The sequence below is a fragment of the Schistocerca piceifrons genome, chromosome 1 (assembly GCF_021461385.2).
Source record: "Schistocerca piceifrons isolate TAMUIC-IGC-003096 chromosome 1, iqSchPice1.1, whole genome shotgun sequence".
Lineage (NCBI taxonomy): Eukaryota > Metazoa > Arthropoda > Insecta > Orthoptera > Acrididae > Schistocerca > Schistocerca piceifrons.
Window position 1 is genome coordinate 126,986,388 of NC_060138.1, and position 10,463 is coordinate 126,996,850.

Consider the following 10,463-nt stretch of genomic DNA (forward strand, 5'->3'; position numbering starts at 1 on the left):
TGTAACTCTATGAATCTTAACGCCAATGGCTGTGACAGTAATGAGTATTGATTGTATGTGATATTCTGCGCTGTTGCCTAAATTTGTCGGTCTGTTTTGGTATATGCTGTTGTATGTGGGGAAAGGTACTGAGAACTTGTACTACTTGTTGGCATAAAGACACAGAAATTTGTAAAAGATCGCTGCTAGCACCATAGCAGTTTGATTTAATTCTGTATGTTATGTATGTATGGGCTTACCTAAAGCTACTCAAATTGTGTGAGTGTTTAACTGATCATGAACGCCATCGTGTGGTTACTATGATGAGTGAAATCGAGACTGAGGAAATCCTTATTAAGGCTGGCATTGTAATTATCTTTGACCTGGGACTCATGGTTGCTATCAGCTGCAAGCCTTTCGCTGTTAATGTGTTAATTACACTGAAGTGACATGTTATGGGATACCCCCTAATATCATGTCAGACCACTTTTTGTCTGGTGTGGAGCAGCAACTCGCCGTGGCATGGTCTCATTACGTCGTTGGAACCCCTGCAGAAATATTGAGCACTGCTGACCCTATAAGGGCAATGGCCTTGCTGTAGTGGATACACCGGTTCCCTTCAGATCACCGAAGTTAGGCGCTGGCGGGCGTGGTCGGCACTTGGATGGGTGACCATCCTGGCCGCCATGCGCTGCTGCCATTTTTCGGCGTGCACTCAGCCTCGTGATGCCAATTGAGGAGCTACTCGACCGAATAGTAGCGGCTCCGGTCAAAGAAAACCATCATAATGACTGGGAGAGCGGTGTGCTGACCACACGCCCCTCCTATCCGCGTCCTCAGCTGAGGATGATACGGCAGTCGGATGGTCCCGATGGGCCACTAGTGGCCTGAAGACTGAGTGCTGACCCTATAGCCATTCATAATTGCGAATGTGATACCACTGCTGGATTTCGTGCACGAACTGAGCTCTCGATTGTGTCTCATAAATCTCTAATCGGATTCATGTTGGACGATCTTGGCCCCAAATTATTCGATGGAATTTTCCAGAATGTTCCTCAAACGAGTCGCAAACAACTGTGGCCCTGTGACATGGCACACTGTCGTCCATAAAAATTCTGTCCTTGTTTGGGAATGTGAAGTTCATGCATAACTGCAAGTGGCTTCCAAGTAGTCGAACATAACCAATTCCAGCGAATTGTCGGTTCAGTTGGACCAGAGGACCCAGTCCATTCCATGTGAACACCACCCACATCATTACAGAAACACGATCAGCTTGCAGAGTGCCTTGTTAACACCTTGGATCCATTGCTTCTGGGGCTGCGCCACACTCAAACCCTACCATTAGCTATTATCAACTGAAATCGGGACTCGACTGACCAGGCCACGTTTTTCCAGTCGTCTAGGGTCCAGCCGATATGGTCACGAGCCCAGGAGTGGCCCTGCAGGCGATGTCGTCCTGTTACCAAAGGAATTCGCCTCATTCGTCTGCTGGAATAGCCCATTAGCGCCAAATTTTGCCTCACTGTCTACACCGATAAGTTCGTCGTACGTGCCATATTGATTTCTGCTCAGTGTTGTTTGTCTGTCATCACCGATAACTCTACGCAAATGCAGGTGCTCTCGATCGTGAAGCGAAGGCTGTCGGCCATTGGGTTGTCCGTGGTGAGAGGTAACGTCTGAAATTTGGTATTTCTGCATACCGTTGACACTGGATCTCGGAATATTGAAATCCTTAACGAATTCTGGAATGGAATGTCCCATAGGTCTAGCTCCAACTACCATTCCGCGTTCAAAGTCTTTTAATTCCCGTCGAGCACCCATAATCACGTCGGAAACCATTTCATGTGAATGACAACCTCGCCAATGAAGTGGCCTTTTATATCTTGTGTACGCAATACTACTGTCATCGCTATCCGATGACTGTGGTCACCTCAGTATGAATTCGCTTTTAAAATGTCTATACCAAAATTTCACAATACATTTAAACGTGTTTTTTTTATTTTGATTGTATCAAGACTCGTGTGCGCGTCATGATCTGCACTTAAGCTCTGTAAAATTTCGGCAGTTTTCAGTTATGACCTCATTGACCATGCATTACATAACAGGCGTTTCTGAATTATAGTTAACTATAGCGTCTATGATGAGTATTTAGATTTCCTTTTCTACAGAAGTGACTGTTGTCAACTATTTTTGAATCTGTTACGTGATTTTGCCAGCGACCAAAACCTCGAGAGAGAAAGCGAGAGACAGAAGTACACAAACTTCCAGGTAGCTCCATGTAATCAGTAACTTTCCGCGCTGGTCTTGCAGCAACAGAAAATTCCATGTTGGGTATTCTTGGGTATTCTTGTAGAATACAGGTGCAAAAATTAAGAGAATCAGAAAGCTTTCTTTAAGATCATTTGTTTACTGTTCTGTAGCGCATTTCACGATTCACAATGCAGCTCTGGAGTGAGTACCGGCCTTAGGCACCGAATACGTTAGTTGCTGTGCGACATAAGTTTCTCATGCCGTATGCAATGTTCAAACAGCTTGCGTGAACGCTACCAGGTGACATAGACAACCACCGTTATTTCGAAGGGTTGCCAGACTTTCATTTTCAAGGCATGGCTGCAGCAAATAAGCTCTGTGCCAGTGCTCAGAGGAATTCCGGAAAGGTAAAACACACACACACACACACACACACACACACACACACACACACACTAAAACCCACACACTAGCCCCAGCACACAACCAAAGATGACCTCCGCCAGAAGATGTGGACAGTGAAAATGAAACAAACGGATGAGATACTGTTAATTCTGCTCCTCTGTTTTTTGACTAGGTAGAGAGGAGCATTCCATGCAGAATTTAAGCAAAAACCTCCGTCTCTGTTTATAATGTTACATGCTAAATTAATCTCAATTGCTTCCTTAATATCACTAGCCCGATAGTCGGAAGTAAATGACAGGATCTCCGTGTTATATTCCATAGGGTGACCGGTGGCGGGACAATGAACCACACTACTGGCCATTAAAATTGCTACACCACGAAGGTGACGCGTTACAGACACGAAATTTAACCGACAGGAAGAAGATGCTGTGATATGCAAATCATTAGCTTTTCAGAGCATTCACACGAGGTTGGCGCCGGTGGCGACACCTACAACGTGCTGACGTGAGGAAAGTTTTCAACCGATTTCTCGTACACAAACAGCAGTTGACCGGCGTTGCCTGGTGAAACGTTGTCGTGATGCCTCGTATAAGGAGGACAAATGCGTACCATCACGTTTCCGACTTTGATAAAGGTCGGATTGTAGCCTATCGCGATTGCGGTTTATCGTATCGCGACATTGCTGCTCGCGTTGGTCGAGATCCAATGACTGTTAGCAGAATATGGAATTGGTGGGTTCAGAAGGGTAATACGGAACGCCGTGTTGGATCCCAACGGCCTCGTATCACTAGCAGTCGAAATGACAGGCATCTTATCCGCATGGCTGTAACGGATCGTGCAGCCACGTCTCGATCTCTGAGTCAACAGATGGGGACGTCTGCAAGACAACAACCTTCCGCACGAACAGTTCGACGACGTTTGCAGCAGCACGGACTATCAGCTCGGAGACCATGGCTGCGGTTACCCTTGACGCTGAATCACAGACAGGAGCGCCTGCGATGGTGTACTCAACGACGAAGCTGGGTGCACGAATGGCAAAACGTCATTTTTTCGGACGAATCCAGGTCCTGTTTACAGCATCGTGATGGTCGCATCCGTGTTTGGCGATATCGCGGTGAACGCACATTGGAAGCGTGTATTCGTCATCGCCATACTGGCGTATCACTCGACCTGATGGTATGGGGTGCCATTGGTTACACGTCTCGGTCTCCTCTTGTTCGCATTGACGGCACTTTGAACAGTGGACGTCACATTTCAGATGTGTTACGACCCGTGGCCCTACACTTCATTCGATCCCTGCGAAACCCTACATTTCAGCAGGATAATGCATGACCGCATGTTGCAGGTCCTGTACGGGCCTTTGTGGATACAGAAAATGTTCGACTGCTGCCCTGGCCAGCTCATTCTCCAGATCTATCACCAAATGAAAACGTCTGGTCAATGGTGGCCGAGCAACTGACTCGCCACAATACACCAGTCACTACTCTTGATGAACTGTGGTATCGTGTCGAAGCTGCATGGGCAGCTGTACTGTACACGCCATCCAAGCTCTGTTTGACTCAATGCCCAGGCGTATCAAGGTCGTTATTACGGCCAGAGGTGGTTGTTCTGGGTACTGATTTCTCAGGATCTATGCACCCAAACTGCGTGAAAATGTAATCACATGTCCGTTCTAGTATAAAGTATTAGTCCAATGAATACCCGTTTATCATCTGCATTTCTTCTTGGTGCAGCAATTTTAATGGCCAGCAGTGTATAATGGCCGAATGCTCGACTGTTGTAAGCGTGTGTGACGCTTACACTCAGTGCACGGGTCTGCTACGGTACTGATATGACATGAAACAGCTGCAAAAAATACGATTGACACCCGCCTTACACAAACCAACATCATCATTTACAGAACCTAGGTTACTCTAAATATGTAATAAAACTAAAAAACTAAACTTTGTCCGTCCAAGTCTCGGAAGGCAAAACAGTACCGATCCATTGCTGTGTTCGTCCTCAGCCGATTCGCGGCGCTGGATGCCGATACGGAGGGGCATGTGGTCAGCACACCGTTCTCCCGGCCGATGCCAGTTTTCGTGACCGGAACCGCTACTTCTTACGAGGAACCTCTTGAGTGCGAGTTTGCTGAAGCTAATGACGTTTACAGCATTCGACATCCCACATATTGTCTCCCCTGCATCCACAATAGTGGCTGCTAAACGCAACAGGGAGCGGTACTGGAGGTATGCAATGGTGAGCACAGCGCGAGGCTACGAAGCGTAGTTGAACTGCTTGGCTGACGAGTAATTCACAACTGTGCTACAGTGCTAGTGGTGTCGATACAAAGCAGAACAATGCCAACGATAAACAAAGCAAACATTGTATTATATCTACGAGGGTCACTCCAAAAGAAATGCACACTATTTTTGTAAAAATACAGTTTTAATTCTGCATGTGTGAAAGTTTTCCGCTTGTTTTCAAACTTAGTTCAACCTGTTCCCGTGAGTGGTGCCGTCACAGCATGTCTTCAAGATGGCTGCTACACTTGACGTTCGTCAGAAACAACGTACTGTCATACAATTCCTGTGCTGTGAAAACGAGACAGTGGGAAACATCCATAAGAGGTTGAAAAAGGTGTATGGAGATGTTGCTGTCGGTCGCAGTACAGTTAGTCGGTGGGCAAGCAGGTTGCATGATGAAAGCGGGCACGGCAATGTTGAGGATTGTCCTCTCAGCGGCAGGCCTCGTACTGCACACAGTCCAGACAATGTGCAGACAGTTAACGAATTGGTGACTGCTGACAGACGCATCACAGTGAACAAATTGTCACGCTACGTTGGGATAAGGGAAGGAAGTGTTTGCAGAATACTGAAAGTGTTTGGCGTTAAAAAAGGTTTGTGCCAGGTGAGTTCCCAGGGTGTTGACAGTGGCCCACAAAGAAACAAGAAAAACGGTATGCAGCGAACTTTTGGAACAGCACGAGAACGGTGGAGATGAAATTCTTGGAAGAGTTGTGACAGGTAACGAAACATGGCTCCATCATTTTTCATCAGAGACGAAGAGGCAATCAATGGAGTGGCATCATGCAAATTCACCCAAGAAAAAACATTCAAAACCACACCTTTTGCTGGAAAAGTTACGGGTACGGTGTTTTTCGATGCCGAAGGACTCTTGCTTGTGGACATCATGCCAAGTGGAACCACCATAAATTCTGACGCATATGTGACGACATTGAAGAAACTTCAAGCTCAACTGAGTCGTGTTCGACCACATCGGCAAAAGCAGGATGTTTTGCTGTTGCACTACAATGTACGGCCACATGTTTATTCAAAAAAACCATGGAAGCGATCACAAAACTCTGATGGACAACACTGAAACACCCACCTTACAGTCCTGACCTGGCTCCATGTGACTATCATCTCTTTGGGAAATTGAAAGACTCTCTTCGTGGAACAAGGTTTGAAGATGATGACTTCCTTGTGCACGCTGCCAAACAGTGGCTCCAACAGGTTGGTCCAGAATTTTACCGTGCGGGTATACAGGCGCTGGTTCCAAGATGGCGTAAGGCAGTTGAGAGGGATGGAAATTATGTGGAGAAATGAAAATATTGTTCCTAAAGGATGTATCTACACACTGTAAAACTTTCAAACATCTTGAATAAAAGATGGATTTTAAAAAAAATTGCGTGCATTTCTTTTGGAGTGACCCTCGTACAACAAGAGATGCCAAAGTTGCTCGTCGCAAATGAAACCAAGGAATTTCGCAGAGTGAGAAAGAAGTGCCAAATGAAATATTAGCTTTTCTGCAAGACGAGTCAGTGGAATGTGTGATGTACACGCTGGACTGTGCGGACCGTGTACATAAGGAGTACAATGATGACGATACGTGCTTAAGAAGCGAAAGTGTTGTTGAAACAGGTGTCTAGCCATGTAGTTCATCATCCTTTTCCCACTGGGGGCCACAAATCCCGTCTCCAGTGAAACATTGTAAAGGACAGTCGTCCAAGAAACGCGTGCTTGGCATAATTGTGTACATGGAAGATCATCTGCAGCACAGTAAAAAAAAAAAAAAAAAAAAGAACAAATTTCGATTAAGTCTACAGCAGTAATACCGTGCAGTGCATAAGCGAAACAACGAATATTCAATGGAGGACAAATTTAAATTTGTTTAAATAAAACATTACATTAAATAAACCATTACATTTTCTTTGTAAAAATAATATAAATTATACTTATAAATACCTAAAAATAAAATATTTCCTTATCAACTTCGGTGTTACACTCTAATTATAAACTGTTTAGGTACAAGAAAAATTATAGCACTAAAATAAATATTCAAAAAATAAGAGTTAAAAGATAAATCTTAAAATTTGAGTCGTATCAACCTTGAAAATAATTAATTAAATAAATAGATTATGTGTACAAACTCTGACCGCCTAATAATTCACCCCAGCCATGATCAAAAGACTTTCATGAATAATTACCCAACTTTAAAGGTATATATCTAACAAACTTAGTTGAAAGAAAAGGTATAAATCATATAGAACCAGCAAATCTAACAAAAGGAAGTATATTCAAAGAAAATAAATTATGAGGAAAATCAAACTTAGAAATAAGATAACCCAAATAAACACCTAAAACAACAACAGTAATTGTTAAAAATTTCAGATAATAAGGTAAAGAAATCACATAAGGAGTAGGAAAAATTGATCAAGACAAAAGGCTACCACCAAAAACAGCAACAAATAATAAACCAATTATACCAAATGAAATATAATAAATGAAAAGAAAATCTTGAGTAAAAATTATTATCTCCAGATATTGAATAATAAAATAAACAAAAAGAATAAGAAACAGTTAAATCCGTAGAAAAAAAATAAAGAAAAAATTAAACAATTGATTCATCTTAAACAAACGACCTCAAGAATTAAATCCTTTGAATAAAACCCAGCCAAAAAAGGTAATACCACATAAAGACAAACGAGAAACATTAAAGCAAACAGAAGTAAAAGGTATAAAATTAACAACAGAGCCCATAAAACGAATTGTTACAAAAACTAGTGTTCGCGCGTTTCACCGATGCTCGGTACAATTTACAGGACGTGCATGATAGTAACCTACTACGTTATACACATTGAACTGCGCGCGACATAGATAACAGTGATTTCAAGGGAAGCAGTGGATGGTTACAGAACTACAAATAATGCTAGAGAACTGGAAGACGTAAGACAACGAAATTTCAAACAAAGCGTCAACTTGAAGACGCACAGCTAACTGTAGAATCGCCTCGAAAATTTGTAGGATAAAGGAACTTATCCCATCGTTCAGTAAGGAATTTGTTTTGAACTCCGACCAGTCGTGGTTTGAAGAGGAAATGCATACAAAGGAAACTTGGAAATTAGACGTACCAAGAGAGTTGTATCAAGATCAACTATCATCAGTGACGTATACAATTACACTGATTGCTAATCTGGATGGTAAATTCGTTGGAAAGTTATTTATTGTGCTGCGAGAAGTTGGAAGTGCTCTGCCCTACTATGAATCCTTCTCGTGTGCGTGATCTTGCAAGGGCAGTAGGGAATATTTACAACTCAGCAAGCAAGAATGGGAAAATGGGTGTAAGAGAATTACAAAAACGATGTAAGCACTGCTTTTGGCCAATAGCTGCTCAAAATAACTTGCTTTTGGTTGAGTCCCGGTATTCGTATAAAATCATACTCCTTTAGAGCAAACAGTCCCTCTTGACATTGCAGTTCATACCACGTGGAACCATTGGACAAATTCAGCCTCAGGATGTTTCTTTCTGTACCTATAAAACATGTTATCATGCTGTCTATAGCTACGCCTCAGGGATAGCCAGTTTCACGATAAGCTCCACGACAGACTATTCCGCAGGTGGTTGCATGGCTTCACATCTCATCACCCCGTTACACCATTATGATTCTACATGATTCTTTAAGACTGGATACATATCTGAATGTCTTGCACGTTTGTTATCACGCGCCATTTTTCATTCGGTGTTCATGGTACAAGTGTCCACCCCCGGTAGCTGAGTGGTACAGGGCATACGAAAACAAGAATAAAACTAATCATCGGGTTTCAAACACGGAGGGGGTGGGTGGGGGGCAATATTTAAAAGACTGGACGCTAATCACTACGTCACCAATTTCGTCTGAAAATATCACACTGTAAAAGGCATATACAGTATATTAAAAATACCTCTACAACTTTTAAAATTGTTTTTTCAGAAACAGTCGAATATCTATGAACAAGCCGTGACAAGTGTTCGCTTGTTTTCTCCCCTCTTCCACTGAGCGAAGTTTCTGGGAAATCGGGCTATGGAACTTGCCGTGTTCTCCTCGTTAGAGTGTTTGGTAAAAACGGGATGAGAGGGCGTTTAAGAAAAGTTAGAGCGCTATAACAAGGAAGACAACTTATTCTTCATTATCTATCGCACGATGATCAGAAACAATTTATTGAAATACACTCCTGGAAATGGAAAAAAGAACACATTGACACCGGTGTGTCAGACCCACCATACTTGCTCCGGACACTGCGAGAGGGCTGTACAAGCAATGATCACACGCACGGCATAGCGGACACACCAGGAACCGCGGTGTTGGCCGTCGAATGGCGCTAGCTGCGCAGCATTTGTGCACCGCCGCCGTCAGTGTCAGCCAGTTTGCCGTGGCATACGGAGCTCCATCGCAGTCTTTAACACTGGTAGCATGCCGCGACAGCGTGGACGTGAACCGTATGTGCAGTTGACGGACTTTGAGCGAGGGCGTATAGTGGGCATGCGGGAGGCCGGGTGGACGTACCGCCGAATTGCTCAACACGTGGGGCGTGAGGTCTCCATAGTACATCGATGTTGTCGCCAGTGGTCGGCGGAAGGTGCACGTGCCCGTCGACCTGGGACCGGACCGCAGCGACGCACGGATGCACGCCAAGACCGTAGGATCCTACGCAGTGCCGTAGGGGACCGCACCGCCACTTCCCAGCAAATTAGGGACACTGTTGCTCCTGGGGTATCGGCGAGGACCATTCGCAACCGTCTCCATGAAGCTGGGCCACGGTCCCGCACACCGTTAGGCCGTCTTCCGTTCACGCCCCAACATCGTGCAGCCCGCCTCCAGTGGTGCCGCGACAGGCGTGAATGGAGGGACGAATGGAGACGTGTCGTCTTCAGCGATGAGAGTCGCTTCTGCCTTGGTGCCAATGATGGTCGTATGCGTGTTTGGCGCCGTGCAGGTGAGCGCCACAATCAGGACTGCATACGACCGAGGCACACAGGGCCAACACCCGGCATCATGGTGTGGGGAGCGATCTCTTACACTGGCCGTACACCACTGGTGATCATCGAGGGGACACTGAATAGTGCACGGTACATCCAAACCGTCATCGAACCCATCGTTCTACCATTCCTAGACCGGCAAGGGAACTTGCTGTTCCAACAGGACAATGCACGTCCGCATGTATCCCGTGCCACCTAACGTGCTCTAGAAGGTGTAAGTCAACTACCCTGGCCAGCAAGATCTCCGGATCTGTCCCCCATTGAGCATGTTTGGGACTGGATGAAGCGTCGTCTCACGCGGTCTGCACGTCCAGCACGAACGCTGGTCCAACTGAGGCGCCAGGTGGAAATGGCATGGCAAGCCGTTCCACAGGACTACATCCAGCATCTCTACGATCGTCTCCATGAGAGAATAGCAGCCTGCATTGCTGCGAAAGGTGGATATACACTGTACTAGTGCCGACATTGTGCATGCTCTGTTGCCTGTGTCTATGTGCCTGTGGTTCTGTCAGTGTGATCATGTGATGTATCTGACCCCAGGAATGTGTCAA